The sequence below is a fragment of the Bos indicus x Bos taurus genome, chromosome 16 (assembly GCF_003369695.1).
Source record: "Bos indicus x Bos taurus breed Angus x Brahman F1 hybrid chromosome 16, Bos_hybrid_MaternalHap_v2.0, whole genome shotgun sequence".
Lineage (NCBI taxonomy): Eukaryota > Metazoa > Chordata > Mammalia > Artiodactyla > Bovidae > Bos > Bos indicus x Bos taurus.
In genome coordinates, this window is record NC_040091.1 from 12,764,404 (window position 1) to 12,785,868 (window position 21,465).

Here is a 21,465-nt window from a genome sequence, read left to right on the forward strand (position 1 = left end):
TAGATGGGAACTTTGTCAGCAAAGTAATGTCTCTGGCTTTTAATATGCTGCCTAGGTTGGTCATAGCTTTTCTCCCAGGAGCAAGCATCTTTTAATTTCCTGGCTGCAGTCACCATCTGCAGTGATTTTGGAGCCCAAGAAAATAAAGCCTCTCACTGTTTCCAATTGTTTCCCCATCTATTTGCCATAAAGTGATGGGACTAGATGCCATGAACTTAGGGTTTTAAATGTTGAGTTCTAAGTCAGTTTTTTCACTCTCCTCTTTCACTTTCATCAAGAGGCTCTTCAGTTCCTCTTCACTTTTTGCCATAAAGGTGGTATCATCTGCATATCTGAGGGTATTGATAGTTCTCCTTGAAATCTTGATTCCAACTTGTGCTTCACCCTCCATTTTTCACGATGTACTCTGCATACAAGTTAAATAAGCAGGGTGACAACATACAGGCTTGACGTACTCCTTTCCCAATTTTTGAACCAGTCCATTGTTCCATGTCCAGTTCTAACTGTTGCTTCTTGACCTGCATACAGGTTTCTCAGAAGGCAGGTCAGCTGGTCTGGTATTTCCGTCTCTTTAAGAATTTCCCACAGTTTGTTGTAATCCACACAGTCAAAGGCTTTAGCATAGTCAATGAAGCAGATGTGTTTTTCTGGAATTCTCTTGCTTTTTCTATGATCTGACAGATGTTGGCAATTTGATCTCTGATTCCTCTCCCTTTTCTAAATCCACCTTGAACATCTGGAAGTTCTTGGTTCATGTACTGTTGAAGCCTAGCTTGGAGAATTTTGAGCATTACTTTGCTAGCATGTGAAATGAGTGCAATTGTGTGGTAGTTTGAACATTCTTTGGCATTGCCTTTCTTTGGGATTGGAATGAATCCGTTTTTCACCTCTCAGGCTTCCTTGGTGGCTCAGTTAGTAAAGAATCAGTCTGCAATGCAGAAGACCCAGGTTTGATCCCTGGGTTGGGAAGATCCCCTGGAGAAGGAAATGGCAACCCACTCTCAACCTACTCTTGCCTGGGAAATCCCATGGACAGAGGAGCCTGGCGGACTACAGTTCATGGGGTCACAAGGATCGGACACAAATTAGTGACTAAACCACCACCAACTTTTCACCCCTCAATACCCATAGCCCTCTGGACCTGTTCCCTCTCCTTATGTGTGGACTGCACTTTCAAACCTCTCTTGACTTGAGTTTGGTCATGTGTCTAGCTTTGGCCAAAGTATGTGGTTCAAGTGATGGTATGACAGTTTCAAGATTAGGCTGCAAGGGGCGTGGCGTTTTCCTCCCTTTCTTGTGCCTCTGAGTTGCTAGGAAAGGAGCACTCTGAGGCGAGCTGCCCGTCCTGGGGGCAGACACAGGGAGGAGAGGCAGACTTCCTCAGCTGTCCCCAAGCTAACTCTCACAGGTGTGGATGGCCTCATGGGAGCTCCGCACAGCCAGCCACCAGAGCCCAGCTCAGGTTAGCTGAATCCTCAACTCTTCCTTGGACCCATGAGAATAAAAGATTACAGTTTTAAGCCACTGAGTTTGGGAGTAGATTTTCATTGCAATAGCTAACTGATAAAGCACACAGCAGTGTAACATTTCTATCTGAGATAGAGGAAAGTAAGTATTTAGTATCCAAATTTTTTTCTTTAAATTTTTTCTGCTATAAATGGGAAAAAAAATTACCATTGAGTATGTTGGGCTGGTAAATATATGGCTGTTTGTTGTAATTCAAGTTTTTCTATATATTTGAATATCTCTTAAAGATAAAATGTTTTAAAAAGTATACGTGAACTGTGGTTCATCTAGGCATGGGATATTATTCAGCACCAAAAAGAAATGAGCTGTCAACAACAAGGTCCTACTGTATACCACAAGGAACTATTTCCAATATCCTGGGATAAACCATAATGGAAAAGAATATTAAAAAGAATGTATATTTGTGTGTATAACGGAGTCATTTTGCTGTATAGTGCAGATTGGCACAACATTGTAAATCAACTATACTCCAGTTTAAAAAAAAAAAAAAAGAAATGAGCTATCAAGCCACGAACAGAAATGGAGGAAACTTTAATGCATATTACCAAGTGAAAGACGCCAATCTGAACAGAAAGAAGCCAATCTAACATACGGTATGATTACAACTACATGACATTTTGGAAAAAGCAGAACTGTGGAGACAGTGTAAAGATCAGTGGTTGCTGGAGGTTAGTGGGGAGTGAAGCGTGAATAGTTGGAACACAGAGGATTTCTAGGGGAGTGAACTACTTTGTATGATACTATAATGGTGGATATATGTCATTACAGATTTGTCCAAACCCACAGAAGGTTTAACACCAAGAGTGAAACATAAACTATGGAGTCCAGGTGATTATGGTGTGTCAATGTAGATTGAATGTTGATAATGGAGAACGGGGAGGGTGTAAATGGGAAATCCCTTCCCCTCAGTGTTGCTGCAAACCTAAAACTGCTCCAAGAAATAAAGTATATTTTGAAGAAAAAGTAAAATTAGAGTTATTAATTGCCTGATTTTATATTACTTCATTTCTGATTTTATGCCTATATCAATTCTCTGATATTTTTTCCACATTCATTACTGATTTACTTAAATAGCTCTGGTTTATGGTTCATATTTATGTTTATATCCAAATATATCCCAGATTTTTCATGTTTTAATGAAATACTCTTACAAATTGCTGTATTAAAATAGAATAAAATATATCTCAATGTTCATCATCAGCACTGTTTATAATAGCCAGGACATGGAAGCAACCTAGATGTCCATCAGCAAATGAATGGATAAGAAAGCTGTGGTACATATACACAATGGAGTATTACTCAGCCATTAAAAAGAACACATTTGAATCAGTTCTAATGAGGTGGATGAAACTGGAGCCTATTATACAGAGTGAAGTAAGCCAGAAAGAAAAACACCAATACAGTATACTAACGCATATATATGGAATTTAGAAAGATGGTAATGATAACCATGTATGTGAGACAGCAAAAGAGACACAGATGTACAGAACAGTCTTCTGGACTCTGTGGGAGAGGGCGAGGGTGGGATGATTTGGGAGAATGGCATTGAAACATGTATAATATCATATGTGAAGTCAAACACCAGTCCAGGTCCGATGCATGATACAGGATGCTCGGGGCTGGTGCACTGGCATGACTCAGAGGGATGGTATGGGGAGGGAGGTGGGTGGGGGGTTCAGGATGGGGAACACGGGTACACCCGTGGTGGATGCATGTTGATGTATGGCAGAACCAATACAATGTTGTAAAATAATTAGCCTCCAATTAAAATAAATAAATTTAATTTAAAAAAACACTAAAAAAAATAAATGAATAAAATAAAACAAGGACTTCCCTGGTGGCTCAGTAGTAAAGAATCTGCCTGCCAGTGTAGGAGACTTGTGTTCCATCCCTGATCTGAGAAGCTCTCACATGCCATGGAAGAACCAAGTTCATGCACCGCAGCTATTAAGCCTGTGCCCTAGAGCCCGGAGCCACAGCTACGGAGCCCACGTGCCGTGACTACTGAAGCCTGTGTGCCCTAGAGCCTGTTCTCCACACGAGAGAAACCACCGCAATGAGAGGCCCCTGCTTGCCGTAACTAAAGAAAAGCTCACGCAGCAATGAAGACCCAGCACTGGCAAAAACAAATAAATACATTTTAAAAAATAAAATAGACTTTGGGACCTTTTAGTTTTATTTCCAGCTTGGTCATGATCTTATTTAATAATTTGTGAATCATTTCAACACATGAAATCTGAAAAGTTAAAATCTGAAAAGTTGTGAGTGCTAACCCATCTCTCATTTTCCTGCAACTTTTCAGAAGTAATGAGACAACCACAACAGCTAGACAGAGCTAAATTCCTCTGGTTTTGGATTGTGAGAGAAACATTTGAAGCTGGAATTCCATCACTTCCACTAGCTTTGTTCATAGTGATGCTTCCTAAGGCCCACTTGATCTCGCACTCCAAGATGTCTGGCTCTAGGTGAGTGATCACACCATTGTGGTTATCTGGGTTATTAAGATCTTTTTTTGTATAGTTCTTCTGTGTATTCTTGCCACCTCTTCTTAATATCTTCTGCTTCTGTTAGGTCCATACCATTTCTGTCCTTTATTATGCCCATCTTTGCATGAAATGTTCCCTTGGTATCTCTAATTTTCTTGAAGAGATCTCTAGTCTTTCCCATTCTATTGTTTTCCTCTATTTCTTTGCATTGTTAATTTATGAAGGCTTTCTTCTCTCTCCTTGCTGTTTTCTGGAACTCTGCATTCGGATGGGTGCATCTTTCCTTTTCCCCTTTGCCTTTGCTTCTCTTTTCTCAGCTGTTTGTAAGGCCTCCTCAGACAACCATTTTGCCTTTTTGCAGGGATGGCTTTGATTACGGCTTTCTGTACAATGTTACAAACCTCTGTCCATAGTTCTTCAGGCACTCTGTCTGTCAGATCTAATTCCTTGAATTCGTCACTTCCACTGTATATTCATAAGGGATTTGATTTAGGTCATATGTAAATGGCCTAGTGGTTTTCCCTACTTTCTTCAATTTAAGTCTGAATTTGGCAATAAGGAGTTCAGGATCTGAGCTATAGTCAGCTCCAGAGTGACATTAGTGATCATTGTTAAATGGGTCCTGGCAACCATAAACTGCTCTATCTACCAGGAGCCGCCTTGCAGTATTACTGGAGGGTGGGTCAAAGTTCCTCTAATGGACTTACTCAATAACCCGGGAACTCTGAGCTCTTCAAGCAGTCCTCAGATACAGGTCCTTCCTTGCTCTGCCATCTGCCTCTGTTATGTTCACAGTGTTGCCTTGGCTGCCATCTCAGGTTGGGATTTTGATGGAAACCTAAGTAATGTTTTAGTTTAGAATTATATCCAGGAAGGCTCATCCCACCTGTGTACTTTCCTGCTTTTGACAGTCATGTAGTTTTCATATATGCATGTTTTCTCCAACTGCTATTAATGTATAACAAAGAAGTGATAGGGTGAAATAGAGTTAGTATTCTTAGTGACATATTCTTAAAAAGTCTTAAGTCTTAAAAAGTCTTAAAAAAAGATGGGAACATGCCATCTGTCATTTTAGCTAAATTTCTTGATACAGAAAATTTCCTAAGCAACGGAGATTCTAATGACAAAGATTCTCTGCTTGACTAAACTTCAGTGCTTCTTCACCTTCTTTTAGGCTCATCTATGCACTTTCTTAAAAAATCCAATTTTAGCAAGACTCCTGCTAAGTCAGTTTAGCGAGGCTCCCCCGTCATCTTTATCCAATCCCTGTGAGTATCTGATTGGTTCCCACATCCCCAGCACCCCCAGGTGATGTCTGATCATCTGGCCTGTCTTCAGCGAGACTCCTATTATGTCACTGCAGCCAGAATACTCCCTTACCCCTGATATTTCCTATTAGTAATTTTCCATCCACTGATCCCCACTCTGCTCCTTGGCTATAAATTCCCAAGTCTCCTATGCTGTATTCAGAATTGAGTCCAGATCTACCCTGAGATCTCTTTTCTCCTCTTACAATGCTCTAATTGAAATGTTTTTACTGCTTTAACTACTGCCTGGTTCTTCTTTTTTTTAAAAAAAAAACATTAACTTGGTATTGCATAGCAATGCAAGAATATTTATGTCAAGAAAAAGTTGCACAATTGGAAATAACATTTATATTAATAGTTTCAAGAGGTTACCTTCCTCTATAATGAAGATGATAAAGTTTTTATAATATTATTATTCCTAATGATTGCCATTATAATCCCACTATTGAGGCCACAAATATTAATCTCTCTTAAAGATTTCACATAGTTTGGTACAGGTTCTCTTTCTTTTATTTCTCTTTTTTCATCTTTTTGGTATTCTTATGAGGTTAGATGGGGAAAAAGTCATTTTCTTTTGGAAATGGAAAGATTTTCAGACTTCATTGGGAGTTAAGGAGGTGGGGATTAATTGAGACCTGCTGATTCTCAGGCCACAGCTCACAAGTTGTTCACATTTTTCATGGGTTCCTCATTATAAATGACTAGGAATTATGAGAAAATTATAATAAGGTTATTACTACTGGAAATTTTCAAGATGTCCATAGAGGTGCTTTCTTTTTAGGAAAGAATATTCAATGAATCATGGTTCCTTGCATGAACCCCTATGAAGGAAAAAAAAAGTTCAAAGGGGATGTCCAGAGACTAACTCTCTGGGACTACAGTGAATAGATTCTTAGTCAACGGGGGAATTTCTCAAACATTCTAAAAACCTAACCAGAACTGTACCTGTCAGCAGTGTTTGTCTTCCATGTCAGAAACATTTAGTGAGTATAACTTAAAATGCTAAGAATCTACAGCTCCCTCTTAAACAATTGTCTTCATCCTCTCAAGAGAACTGAAAATAATGGGACTCTGCATGTTTGAATAATTACTCATTTCCTGCAAATGCAAAACCTAACAGTTACATGAAATCACAATTAGTTGTGTCTTATAAATGTGTATTAGAAATTTCAAAGAATTCAGGGTCAAAGAAAGAGTGGACCTCTGTCTCTAATCTGGAAAGTTTCCTTTTTAAATCACCAATGGGGATTTCTTTTTGCTGCCAGTTGGCAAAAATGACTCTATTAGTATGAGTTTATTTCATAATTACTTTGCCAACAAAGGTCCGTCTAGTCAAGGCTATGGTTTTTCCACTGGGCATGTATGGATGTGAGAGTTGGACTGTGAAGAAAGATGAGCACCGAAGAATTGATGCTTTTGAACTGTGGTGTTGCAGAAGACTCTTGAGAGTCCCGTGGACTGCAAGAAGATCCAACCAGTCCATTCTGAAGGAGATCAGCCCTGGGATTTCTTTGGAAAGACTGATACTAAAGCTGAAACTCCAGTACTTTGGCCACCTCATGTGAAGAGTTGACTCATTGGAAAAGACTCTGATGCTGGGAGGGATTGGGGGCAGGAGGAGAAGGGGACGACAGAGGAGAGATGGCTGGATGGCATCACCGACTCGATGGATGTGAGTTTGAGTGAACTCTGGGAGTTGGTGATGGACAGGGAGGCCTGGCGTGCTGCGATTCATGGGGTCACAAAGAGTCGGACACGACTGAGTGACTGAACTGAACTGACTGATTTCATAATTTATAGTTCCTATACTAAATCAAAGTTGTGCAGGTGAAATTTGAAGAGTCATTGATCATTAGTATTTAACCTGAAATTCTAAGTACGCTAGAAATTTCTAATATTTATTGGTACTTGAGGTATTTACCCTGTCTGTCAGATTTCAGATAAAAAATCAGAAGAAAAAACTATTCTGGATAGAATCTCTGGAATTCATCCGGAATTCTGGAAAACATCTCCCTTGTTAAAATATATAGAGAAAATGTGCTTTTATAGCCATCGTTAGCAAATCATTGTGGCCTTTCCTAATCTTTATAAAGTAAACCAATATAACATTTTTATAGAAAAAATAAATTATGTTCGTAATTCATTGGATAAAAAGCGGATGTAACAAGAGTAGAAGAAAAAGAACAGTTAAGACTGTCTCTTGTCAAACACAGCTGGACATTAGTGAAAGTGATGAAAACAGATTTAATTCAGTAAATACTGACTGTGCGAAAAAACGCTGAACTCCATTCAGATTTTCACAGAGATGTGGGGCCTGTTAAAGGCAGAACGGAGGAGGCGGGGGGTGACTGGGTCTCCAGTAGAGTCAGGGAAGTGAAACTGTAAGGGGTGGGTCAGTGCAGAAGGCTCCACTGTTGTGTCCACTAGTAGCAGGCCTGGAAGTTAGCACTTTATCCTCAACGGAGCCTGGGAGGCAGGCCCGTCCGTCCTCAAGGTTACCTGTGAAAGGAACGGCTTGTGAGTCCTTGAGAAAGGGCAATTCTGAGTAGTAGGAAGTACAAATACCTCTGAAAGAGACAGAGGAATGATTCACAGTTGGAAACAATCTTTAGTAAATACTCTTAAGAAACGGAGGTCAGAGGACTCTCATCAGGTGTTGCCTAGAACAAATTGTAAATTCTTTTGACAGCCCTGAGCTTTTCCAGGCAGGAACACCCCTCTCCCTCTGCTTTCCCTCTGCCTTACCCCCACACACCCCTCCTCTTATTCCCTCTTACTGGATCTGATAGGATGAACTCCAAGAAACAGAAACTATCACTGTAAGTATTTTAAGTGAGAAGGGTTTTAATTCAGGAAATGATGTGCTTAATATATTAGAAGTGATGGGAGAGGAGTCTGGGCTGGGCCCCCAGGACTGACCCCAGAATGACCCCACTGGGAGGCTGCTATGTCTGAGAGCTTTACTAGAGCTGTAGGTTGTAGAACAATTCCCTGAGCCCTAATGCAGGTATTGTGTGTGTGTGTATGTGTGTTAGTCACTCAGTCGTGTCTGACTCTTTGCGACTCCATAGATTGTAGCCTGCCAGACTCCTCAGTCCATGAGATTCTCCAGGATGGAGAATACTGGAGTGGGTTGCCGTTTCCTTCTCCAAATGCAGGTGTTAATCGCTGGTAATTAAGTAGCTATCGCTGCTGCTGCTGTGGCTGACTTCCAACTCTAGGGGTGCTGAAAAGCAGACTCCCATAGCTTCAAGCTCAGCACTGACTCTTGACACCCAGGGAACAGGGCCTGGAAATTTGCTGCTGCAGGAACACCTCCCGTTTCCACAACTGCTCACTAGCAGAAGGAAGATCAGTTTGAGTCTGCTGTACTTCCAAATTTTTAAGTCAACAGAAGCTAGTTTGCACCCAGAACACTGACCACAAAAGTGTCTTTCTACTTTCCTCCTGGTTTCTCCCCTCCCCCATCTTATAAGTGGATTAGTGTATACTTGAAAAGGACTAACCATTGATGAGCTTTGAAAACTAAACATGAAAGAGGTGAATACCATGCTTTTGTGTAGTTAATGGTCTAACAGATAGGTAGACACAGAGTCCTTGAATAGAATTATGCCTGTGGGTTTTGGAAACAAAAGAAGTTAACTCTATATGGAAGCAGAACAGTTGTCACAAAAAATAAGCTAACTGCTATCTATGGAAAGGTCGACTACAAGGTTGTCCACTGGGGAGTGGGTAGAGGGTCTTCTTAGAACAAAAAGTTTAATAATGTGGATTTCAGAACGCCTAGGGAGCTAGAGAATAGCAGTTCGGTATAGTTGTAATGCGAGGGTAGTGGCTGTAACTCTGGAAAAGTGTCTTTGGAGGTGAGAGCTTGCCTGTAAGAAGGATCTCTGACTCCCGAAAGAACAGTAGTATCACAACAGGATGCTTCTTGGTCTTTCTTTAGCCTGGCTTTGTAGTTGCTGGAGGAATTAGGCCCGGGCCTGTGATACCCAAGACCTGCTTCCCGATGAGTATTTCCTCTCTAAACTTCTAATTGTATTTACTTCTTAGGGCTTCCCTGGTGGGTCAGATGGTAAAGGCTCCACCTGCGATGCCGGAGACCTGGGTTTGATCCCTGGATTGGGAAGATCCCCTGGAGGAGGGCATGGAAACCCACTCCAGTATTGTTGTCTGGAGAATCCCCACTGACAGAGGAGCCTGGAGGGCTACAGTCCATAGGGATCACAAAGAGTCAGACACGACTGAGCGACAAAGCACTTTTACTTCTTAGGCTTAATAGAACACAAAATGTCGTCATTTTTACGGGCACATGCAAATCATTTTTTGATTCATTTATCACATCTTAAGCTCTGGTTGTGCTGGGCCATGTACTCAGGGCAGAGGAGAAGCAGATGACTGTGTCCATGATGAGGAAGTCTTCGGTGGGAAACATACATGCAGACACTAGCAGTGTGATCCCACAGTTGATCCAAGGGGGCGCCGTCCAGAATGTGCTGAGAACCCTGAAGAGGTCTCTCCTGCATCATCTGGAAACATCAGCAGGGACTTCACAAGAGAAGCAGTGTCTTAACTGACAAGGAAAGGCTAAATGGGAATTTTCAAGATGGTTTAATATGTGGAAGGATGTTCCAGGGAGAAGTAGCCTTTCATGTATCAATAGTCCTTGGCGAGGAGAACCCTGAATGTTGGGGGAAAGGTTGACATGACTGGGATGGCACCGTGAGGACATATAGGACCCAGGATGGGTCCTCGAGAAGGTGCCAAGTACGAGACTGCCTAGCAGAAGCTGCAGATGTCTGAGGACTAGTAAGGAAAGGTTTCCTGAGGGCCTGGGACATCAGAGAGGGCTTGTGTGTGGGCGTGAGAACCTGATTAAGGCTTGGATTTGGAAAGAATGCAGGGGCATGTCTGCAGGTTCTGTAGCGGTGGGGTTTCCATCCAGAGGTGATACAAATGCTGTTGCAGAGCGGGAGACAAAACCCATCCACGGCAGAGGCACGTCTCTGAGACTGGCAGAAACTAACTTTGGCTGGGTTATCCGCACATGTCATGGAAAGCTCACCGCACCAGGGGTCTTTAAGGGAGTGAGATGGAAAAGTGCAGCAGAAGTCAGTAGATTCGAGCCTACTGTCAGTTGTATAGATAACTACAGATGACTGTAGTAACTGTAGATTTGAATCTATAGTTAGTTCTGTAATGTTGGACACATTCTAGAGTCCATGAGTTCCTGGAGCTACCAGGTATAGAGTTAGGGCTGTTAAATTTAATAATCTGTACCCCATTTCCAGTTCTCAATTGCCATATGTCTTCAAGATGTGAAAGCGTTAGTGGGTTTTGTTGTGGTGATACTGTTATTTAGCCTTAAGAAGGCAGATTCAGTTGTGGTAAGGAACCCACCTGCCAATGTAGGAGATATAAGAAATGTGAAATCGATCCCTGGATCAGGAAGATCTCCTGGAGGAGGGTATGGCAACCCATTCTAGTACTTTGCCTGGAGAATCCCATGGACAGAGGAGCCTGGCGGGTTATAGTCTGTGGGGTCACAAAGAGTCAGACACCACCGAAGTGACTTGGCATGTAGTTCATGCACAGTTATCTGGCTTTAAGAAGGCAGATTCAGTTTGGGGAACTGGAACTTAGACCTGAAGTTTCAGCTCGGCAACTTAATAGCTTCATGACCTTGAGAAAGTAGTTCACTCTTCCTGAGCCTGTTTCCTTATTTCCAAGTTGGATAATGTTTGCCTGGCCTACCATGAGTTGTTTTCAGGGTCAGATGTGATGAATATGTAAAATATTGTGTGTTCTGTAAAATACTACAGGAAACATTTGAAACTAAGTGAAGTCATAGGCTACTTTGCTAACCCTGTGAGAGGAAACATAATCTGGGTATAAGCAGTGCCTTTGCAAATAGAGAATAATATTGAGGAAGATATTTGGAACAAAATGCAGATAGGAAATAGTGACCTGCCCCACAAGGTTGATGGAGAAGAGGAGGAGATGAGGGGAGTGCTCACAGTGATGGGGGTGACGGGGGAGGTAGTTAATGGTATTTACTTAAAAATCTCTGTGCTGGATGCAGGAGCTAGTGCTCATTCCAGAACCAAGGAATTCAAATCTGCATCGTAACAAGAGGTCTGAGGGATTCGTGTGCACTTTTGTTCCCCCTCTCCTAGAAAATACCAGAACTGAGTGTCGTGTTCCATCATAGCTGGGTCTGCCCAACTGTGAGCAGCCTGGGGGCTTTGAGTGGCCTCGGGCCCTAGCCTGACAACCAGACCTCACTCGGAGCTCTTTCCTGATCAAGACAATATGGGAATTATTTCCACCAGTGGTTTTGCTTTCCGAGGAAATCGGGTGAAGGCAAAATACTCCAGTCAGAGGGATGTTGATGATACCTTAATGACAAAGGGTACAGAGAATTTAAACTTAAAAAGAGAGGAGAGAGAATATGTTGAACATTATATAACAAAGCCAAGAATATGAAAACCAATGAGTGCTGCCCCGGCAAACAGCTTGACCACAAAAAATCTCATGAGAGACCCTGGGCCAGAACCACCAGCTGAGCTACTTCTGGAGAAACTCTGAGAAAAGAAATGTTTCTCATTTTAAGCTGCTGAAAAGAAAAGAAAATCTTTGTGCTGACACTGTAGAAAACCTATTTTAATGTGAAGTAAATATTTGTTTTCTGGGCAAAAAGCAAGCCAAAATGAGAAATTTACTTCCAAATTTCAAGAAGCACATGGAAAGAGAACCAGGTCTTAGATATTTGCATCTCTGTCATCTCCACTAATACCTGTGTGTTCAGGCACTCAGTCGTGTCCGACTCTTTGCGACCCCTTTACGACCCCCTGGCAGGGGCCTGCCAGGCTCCTCTGTCCCTGAAATTTTCCTGGCAAGAATACTGGAGTGGGTTGTCATTTCCTACTCCAGGGGATCTTCCTGACCCATGGATCGAACCTGTGTCTCATGCTTCTCCTGCACTGGCAGGTGGTTCCTTCACCACTGAGCCACCAGGGAAGCCCACCTCCACTAATACTTTTATACAAAACGCTTAGATAATAAAAGATGATAATCTGTTTTTCCTACTGTGGAAAGAGAAAGAAGATTAACTATAAAGTGGTGAGATTTTAGTAGCTCTTTATAGAATTAAATGAGAGAATTTCTTGATGCCTTCTAAATAAAACCAGAAAACTCCAAGTACACGGGGACATTTCTAGAACTGAATATAGAATCCTAGGACGTGTTTCTGCTCTAGGTTTCTGCAATCGCTACCATAAAGGGAACAGTTCAGATGCTCTGTAGTATGGCTCCCTTCCTCAGGAATTTCTCTAATACTTGACACAGAGTGGGAGGAATGCAGACCTCTGGAGGTCGTATTTTATGTGTTACTATGGCACTGTCTAAATATTATGAACAGAACAGTGGTATATGGCATACAGCAGCCTAATGCCATGAAACCATGGCAGCTGGAAACCATAGTTCTGAGATGTAGGCTTCTAGTGTGAAAGGTTGGCATGAATGTCTTTAATAAGTGAATTATTCTTCACTGCACTCAATTAGATCCAGTGTGGAGAGATGAGGTGTCACTTCAAAGCAGCTTCAGTCCAGGGAGGGTCTTACAGACCCTACACGGAAACAGGACAGGGCCTAGTGAGGGGCCGGCCTGAGGACAGGACTTGTAGCCTGGGGACCTCAGCTGTGGCACTGATGCTACAAACAGAGTTGCTTTTAAAGTGCAGCCCAGAACTGTGGTTGGAGGAAACAAGATAACTTAATTCTGGGCCCTGCAAAGTCCCCAAAGCAAGGCATGCCTTTCTCTTCTAGCTCCCCTGTTTTGAGCAGTTGAGACCCCAAACTCTCAGCTACCCAAACTGCAAGGTCTGATTCTTTCTCATATTCCAATAATTATTTATGAAACTTCTGTTCAAATTTTCATGTCAGAAGTGGTTGTTGTTCAGTGGCTTAAGTCGTGTCTGACTCTCTGTGACCCCATGGACTGCAGCATGCCAGGCTTCCTGTCCTCTACCATCTCCCAGAGTTTGCTCAAACTCATGTCCATTGAGCCGGTGATGCCATCCAACCATCTCATCCTCTGTCGTCCCCTTCTCCTCCTGCCTTCAATCTTTCCCAGCATCAGGGTCAGAAGTTACCCACCATAAAGTACAAGTCTTTTTCCTCCCTGTTATAGCTAAACCAAGTAAGGTTCATTAGAACAAGAAGTACAGCTCTGTGCTTCTTTTTGAATAACAGTTCTATGAATGCTATTTTCTTCTGTTGATTATGCCAAAGCCAGTTTCCTCTCTGAATGAATGTTTCTAATATGTGAATTCAAAATACAGCAAACCTACGTCACGAGCCAGCCTGAGTGAACAGGAACTAAGTGCAGCTGGGGCTTTGTGGCTTCTCTTGTGTTTTTCCTTTTTTTTCTCCCCTTCTTCAGATAGTTGCTATCGAATATTATTTTTTTTTAATTAAAGAGGGAAAAACAATTCTCAAAAATCTTTTTACCTACACCAAGAAATTCAAATTAAAAAACTGGAAACTTTCAAAAGAATGAAGTTTACTTTGCAAAATGCAGAGAAATGCGTCCATGTCATTATCTGGATGAGTTTTCTTAACACCAGAAAGTTTCCACTTCCCTCTGTTTTTCTGTTTTCTCATCTGCCCTGCCAAGGATGAGATGAAGAACCTGTTCCCTCTTTTCTTGTTGGTTCCTCTCTAAAAGGATGGGAATAAATTTTAACAAAGATTTTACCTCTTTTCATTGGTATATTTAGACATGGCACCACCTGGATATCCTTGTCTGGAAAACTCCTTTTAAAGTGCAGGAGGTCTAGAAAAAAGTATACGAAGTAGAGGAAGTTTAAAAATATCTGTTGAATGAAACCGTGTCTCAGAATTTTTTTCAAACATCAAGCTACTCAGTGTTTCTTTCTCCTTCTTGAGGCCTTTGATACACAGTATACAACGTCAGCAAAACAGGATCAAAGTTCAACCACAATCAAGCATCAACATAATACATTAAGAACTAATCAAATTCAGTGACATTGTTGGTACGATCTTGAATCAAATACTGCTTGAAATAAGTGGCTCGTTAGCCTAGTCTTAAAAATAGGCTTTGCTGCAGATATTTTCATTATGTTCCTCATTAGAAACGGTGTACACAAGAGCTCTGGACAACTTTAGCTTTTCATCAAAGAGCAAACAAGAAGGTAATAGACAAATATGAAAAAAAAAATTGCCTGGGTTTGTTTATCATCCAGTCATTTCAAAGTGTCTTACCACCGTCTTTCCCCTGTGCAGTGGAAATCTAAGCCGTTATCGTAAAGCTTCTTAAATGCCAGACGTGAAAACTAATTGTTTTGAAAGATGTCCCTGACAAAGTGTGCTCAAAGTCAAGCCCTTATCAGTAAGCAGATGAAAAACCAACAGGCTTTTGCAATGCAACTCTGTGGTCTTCCTGCCTGTTGCCCAGCTTAGTGAGACATAAATCGTACTGAGTGGACAAAAATCGCCTGACACTTGCTGTTTCTAGGCTGTCGCATTTCTGAAGAAGGAAGTAGATTAGTCAACTGTGGCATCTGTGAGGAGCAGGACTATGACACAGAGATAACGGATCATTGGTGTGCTTCATCAGATGACAGGGTGCAGGGTGTCCTTTGATGGTTTGGGAAGAGATGATGTCTTTATCCTTTTGGCAAAGCTTGGCTGTGTTCTCTTGCTTGATGATTTCAAAACAGTTGCTCAGAATGAAAGTATTAAAAAATATGTTGTAAAAATGAATTTCTATCTCTATTGTAGTTGTAAAGTAGTAGATTCTGTGTCAGTGGTTCTCAGCCAGGGGTGATTTTGCCACCCAGGGGACCTTTAGCAACCTCAAGACACACTTTTCATTGTCATGGCTCTGGGCTGGGGGCTAAAGGCCTGTCATGGTTGGTCAGAGGCAAGGGGTGGTGGTCCACGTGGTCCAGTGCGTAGGACGGCCTCCCTCCATGAAGCAGCTTCCAGCCCCAGGTTTGAGAAACTCTGTTTTATGTGACTTTTCAGAATGAAAAAATTACTTAACATACAAGACATAATCCTAAATTTTTTTTGGTCTTTTCAGGTTACAAAGCTAAGCATTTTTTTTTTTCATATATATTTTTAGAGGTTCATTGTCAAATAAAACAACTAGTTATGTTATATCCAGTTTGAAACTGCAAGACATAATTATATTTTTTAAGACATGAAAAGGAAACATATTTCCTCCTTTTATGTGTATGTTAGGATCCATTCACCATCTTCTACCTGTTCTTCTGCTGCTACTGCTAAGTTGCTTCAGTCATGTCCAACTGTGCGACCCCATAGATGGCAGCCCACTAGGCTCCCGCATCCCTGGGATTACCTGTTCATGCACCCCCAAATAGAAGCCATTTTCAAACCTGAAAATAAATGGAATGTAAACTGCAGGGGGGAAATGTTTTATTTCATATTGAATTCATAAGCACTACAAACATTATTATAACCCATATTATACTGAGCTATTCAATAGTAACATCTCTAGGCTTATCTCATCTTGTTGAAGTGTAAGAACAGGATGAGGATATAGTATCACTACACAGTGAAGTGAAACTGAAAGTGTTAGTCATTCAGTCATGTCTGACTCTTGGCAACCCCACCAGGCTCCTCTGTGCATGGAATTCTGCAGGCAAGAATTCTGGAGTGGGTTGCCATGCCCTTCCCTGGGGGATCTTCCCAAACCAGGGATCAAACCTGGTCTCCTGCATTGACAGGAAGATTCTTTACCATCTGAGCCACTGAGGAAGACTTACTTATTGCACAGTAAGGATGAGTGCAATTCTAATTATAAAGAGCAGCGGGAATCTGGATTCAGCTTTTAAAAATTTAATTTGATTTTTATTTTATAATGGAGTACAGTTTATTTACAATACTGTGTTAATTTCAAGTATACAGCAAAGTGATTCAGTTGTGCATATACAAATATCTATTCTTTCTCAGATTCTTTTCCTACAAAAAGTTTATTATAGAATATTGAATGGAGTTTCCTGTGCTATACAGTAGGTCCTTATTAGTTATCTATTTTTCTGTATATAGTAGTGTGTACATGTTAATCCCAAACTCCTAACTCAAGATTCCACTTCCCACTCATCTCTCCCACTGAGAGGGAAAAGGAAGTCAGGGAGAGACTGGAAAGAATGTGAATGTACCTCATTCAGCTTAGAGAAATGCCGTGGTTCTACCTGACTTTGCTGTGGCTAGCAGACTGTATTAGAGGAAAGCTCATTTCAAAGAAGCCGGTACCTCAGCCCCTGGTTGGAGTTAGGATATGTATCTGTATGCATCTTTTACCAAGCTGGGCGTAAAGATGGTATGGATAAACAGTGAGCTTGATCACAGAGACCCTGACTGCCTTCTGCTGTAATTACTGAATATCACTCCGCTTCTGTAAGACATTTTCAAATTATTTCTGAACTCCTGGAAGGGCTGCCTCACATATGGTCACCACGTGCCTCTACCCTGCCCTGTCCTGCCCACCTGCCGGTCTTTCCTGATATTATACACCCGAGCTCTCCAGAGGTGACAGGGGTCCTGCTAACCGAGCTGTCTCCAGATTCTCTTAAAACTGCTGTTCCCTGTCTTCCTGGGGAGATGCTGGAGTTGTGGATTTGGTTCTGAATAGATTTAGGGAAAAATACCCCTCTTTCCAATTTCTTGCTTCCTTCCGGGCCCCTCTCCTCCCATAGTATTGATTGACTAATGATTCATAGGGTCGTTGCAAAGGTCCCTTCTGTCCCACAAGCAACTCCTAAAACTAACAGAAAAACCCTTACCAGCTACAAGCAAAAGTCCAGACATGGCCCACTGCTGGTCCTTTCCATCACTGGACAGTTCTTTTTTTCCAGTGACAAACATAAATAACATATAACCTCTGCTCAATCTACTGGTTAAGTTTCCCAAATATTTATTTTATTTATTCCAGAAAATTATCTGGCTTCCTGGAAAGCTCAAATGGTAAAGAAACTGCCTGCATTGCAGGAGACCCAGGTTAGATCCCTGGGTCAGGAAGATCCCTTGGCGAAGGGAATGGCAACCCACTCCAGTATTCTTGCCTGGAGAATTCCATGGATAGAGGAGCCTGGCCAGCTGCAGTCCATGGGGTTGCAAAAAGCTGGACACAACTAAATGACTAACACACATATTCCAGAAAATTTATTATCTACATTTAGCTTAATGTAGATAGCAGCATGTAGATGGCAGCACAGATGTAATAGATGAATATTTCTTTACATTTATGTAACAGAAGGATCATTCTGGAGATTAAAAAATAAACAATCTGTTCCAAAATGAAAGTCTGCTGGTGGTACAGAAAACTGTGATATTTAGAAACAATTTCCCCCAATTTCTTCTTAGTCCCATTTTAAATTCCTTGGTATTCAGTTTAAGCTGTCAACTGAAAGGGGAAAAAGAGGCTTTAATCAAAGGGAAATGAAGTAAAAAGTAAATAATACAACACAGGTGTCATTAGCCCAAATCCATGTGACACAGGAAGAATTTTGATTAGTTGAGAACTTTTGAGAATCTAGATCCCTTGAGAACTTTACTTTTAGTTGCATTGCAGAATTATGGCTTTTCTGATTATTTTCACATTTGTATCTCCAGCCCAATCACCCTCCTGGACACCACACTAATGAATCCTACTGCCAACTCCCTATCTTTATTGCCCGAATGTCTAAGAGGCATCTCAGACGTCTGGGTGAGGACCGAACTTCTCGTTATCCCCCTCTACCACCTCCATGTCTGTCTAGACTTCCTTCTCTAAGCTCAGGGCACCTCCCATTTTTCTGTTCCTCAGGCCAAAAACCTTGGGGGTCATTCTTCTTGAAATTTTTCTTCCTCCCTACACAAAACCTATCTCTAATCTGTGTTTCATCTTCAAGATGTATGCAGAGTCTAAAACTTGTCTCTACCTCTGCAAATACTATCTTTGTACCAAGCCACTGTCATCTCTCACCTGGATTATTGCAACAGTCTCTTGTCTAATCTCTCATTTCTTCTTTGGGCCCCTTAGACTTATTTCAGCAAAGATGCTGCAAGTTAGATTGGTTAAAACCTTTCAGTGATGTGTCATTTTGCTCAGAGAATAAGTCAAAGTTCTAACAAGGGGCCTAGAAAGCCCTTCAAATGTGTCCCCTCACTTTTGTATCTGTTTGATCTGACCTCATCTCCTGCCAAAGCTGGCTTCTAGGTCCTGGCAGATGGCTGAAGGATCTGCCGGAGCTACCTTGACATTTTTAATAATTTTGAGCAAGGGACCCCACATTTTCAGGTTACGCTGAGCCCCACAATTTACATAGTCAGTTCCTTCCGTCTCTACGGTTCCTCTCGTCACCCACCACCCTCACGCTGACCCCTCATACTTCTGTAAACATTCCCGCAACCGCTCCCCGCCAGGTCTTTGCACTTGCTCTTCCCCTCTGTATTTCTCTTTTCCCCAGGGCCCTGGCCTGACTCACAGCTCATCTCCTTCAAATATGTCCTGATGTTAACTTTCAGCAAGACTTGCTTTGACTGCACCATTTATGTTGCAAACTGGTTACCTGATCTATTGGCTCTGCTGTATTTTTTTTTTCATTGTACTTATGACCTTCTTGCATAATAATGTCTTCTTATTTATTAAGTCGATTATCTATATATCTTCCTTTTGAATATAATATGATTCATGAAGGCAAGGATCTTGATTTTTTTTTTTTTTTTACTGCTGTATACTGTGTGCCAGATACATAGTAGGTACTTAGAAAGCAGTTGTTGAGGGAATGAATAAGCACTGGCCACCGAGAACAGAGTCTCAGATATAACCTCTGTAGTTAACTATATTTAACATGGAATGAAAAGCTATATATAGTTTTCACTGAATCTTGACTCATTTCATTCAGAGCAAGTCTTTGTATTGTTTTCATACACTACTTGTTTCACTCTAATTCAAAAAAATAATGTATTGAGACTTAAATTACACTGAAATATGAGAGAATTCCAGCCTATATAAAAGCAGTCAACTTTAGGCCAATCTTGAAATAGAAGATATTTTGTGGAAAGGGGCATTGATGACTTTGCAACAGAAGCACAAAAACCTAGTAAATTGGGATTTCTCCCAATTTAAGACAAACAAAATACCTACCTCTCCGTTCCTCACATCCCCTCCTCCCCTGCCAGAAAGCAACCAAGTTAAAGTACATAAAGTACTTCTTGGCTTGTAAAACTGAAACCGATCAGTGGTGCTGGCCGAGTCTGGACAGAAGTAGAGGCAGAAGTAACAGCCAGATCTGACTTGACTGTACTGAGTTTCACTTCCTTTACGCACTTCTCTGAGCGCGTGGCTCTCCTCACCCTGCACGGCGTGTGCCGGGTCAAGACTCTGTGTATCAGCACGTCTTGTCCTGTCCTGAACCGTTGTGCAGCTGTTTGTGAAGAGATGGCAGGGGACCAGTGTGTCTCAGCCTATCTCTCGGGACGGTGTTTCTGTTTTCCCACTGGAATTGTGTTGCTAGCTTTATTCTTTGAAACTTTACTATCTGGTGATGATCTTGTTTCTCCTTTTACTGAGAAAACAGAGGTGATTCGAGGAGAATTTCTACCTGACTTCTGGCCTCTGTGCCCACAATTCTGTTTTCTCTCTATTACCCAGGAGGAGTCCAGGGTTGGCTCCTCCCCTTCCAGAAAGATACTGCTCCAGCCATTCTCCTCTCTTTGGAGTTTCTCCCTGGGTAGCATAATCTTTTCCATCAGCACGAAGATGGGATCAAGTCCTCACTGTCCCTTTCCTATTTAAGAAAAACATAAGATTTCTCAATCAACCTACTTGATCAACTTCTGCCCCATTCTCCCTCTTTTTTAAGTAGTAAATCTCCATGGAAAAGGCAACTGTGCTTACTATCTTCAGCTTCCTATTTCATCCTGCATCAAGCTTGTACTTTCAGTATTTCACAGAGACTGCTCTTATCTACATCACTAAGATCTGGTGTCATTAAAATCAAGATCTGTGCTCAGCCCACGTCTTACCCAGAGTATGAGTAAAATCAGACACCGCTGATTATTACTTCTTCTTGACATATTTTTCACTTGCCTTCCCGGATAAGCCAGATTTTCCTTTTATTTCCCGAGCTATTTCTTTTTATTTTCCATTGTTATTCCACTTCATCGCCTGACTTCTCAATTTTCAGGTGGCCCAAGGCTCAGTCCTCAGACCTCTCTTCTGTTCTCACTATATTTCCTGTGAAATCTCATTCATTCTTGTGATTTTAATACTATCCACATGCTGAAAAGCCCCTGAATTTATATAACTCCCTGGATCTCTTAAACTTGAGATTGAAGTATCTCAACTTGAATGCTTAATTGTTCTCTCAAAATTAGGATGTCTGTATTTCCCATCATGCTTAACTTGCTCTTGCCAATTTTTTTCTGATCTTCACGCATGGACATGTATTGTAGAAACTTCATTTTTCCCGGTGCTCAGGCAATAGTCTTTAGAGTCAATCTCAATGCCTCTCACAACTCGTCTGTGGTACATCCTGTTGGCTTTGTCTTCAAAATATTCAGAATCTGCTTCCTTCTTATCACTGCCACTGCCACTACCCTGGTATGAGACATCATTATCCTTTGCTAAGATCATAGCAATAACCTCTTGTCTAGTCTTCCTTTTTATCTTCCATTCCATCTCTCACCTTTAGTCTGTTCTTAAAATAGCAGCCAGAGTGATCTGTTTTAAAAAAGTTGATTATTCACTCCTCTGCTCAGAATCCTCCGTTGACTTTCCATTTTGCTCAGAACAGAGTCAAAGTCACTACCAGACTCTCAGGAGTCTGATCTTCTCTAATCTAACTCCATCTCCTTGGTGGTGCTTCGCTCCACCCACACACCTTGCTTGACCATGCCAGGCACATTCCCTTTGCACCAATTGTCACTCCCACTGAGACGAATATTCCTTCTGTATCTGGATAACTTGCTCCATTAATTCTTTCAGATTTCACTTTAGTCTTTGCTTCTCAGTAAAGTCTTCCTTGACTACTGGATTTGTATCACAGCATACCTTATCCTTCTTCCCTGATTGATTTTTATCCATAGCAGTTATAACCATCTAACATTCT

General features: G+C 41.5%; 1 long non-coding RNA gene across 1 annotated transcript; it reads right to left on the reverse strand.

Annotated features, from left to right (window-relative positions):
• Nucleotides 1-9,581: 9,581 nt before the first annotated feature.
• On the reverse strand, nucleotides 9,582-14,797 carry LOC113906389. Its single transcript, XR_003514868.1, has 3 exons — nucleotides 14,606-14,797; nucleotides 14,079-14,156; nucleotides 9,582-9,849 (listed from the first exon to the last, which is right to left on the reverse strand). It is a non-coding gene; the product is annotated as an uncharacterized LOC113906389 (long non-coding RNA).
• Between the last annotated feature and the right edge of the window lie 6,668 nt (nucleotides 14,798-21,465).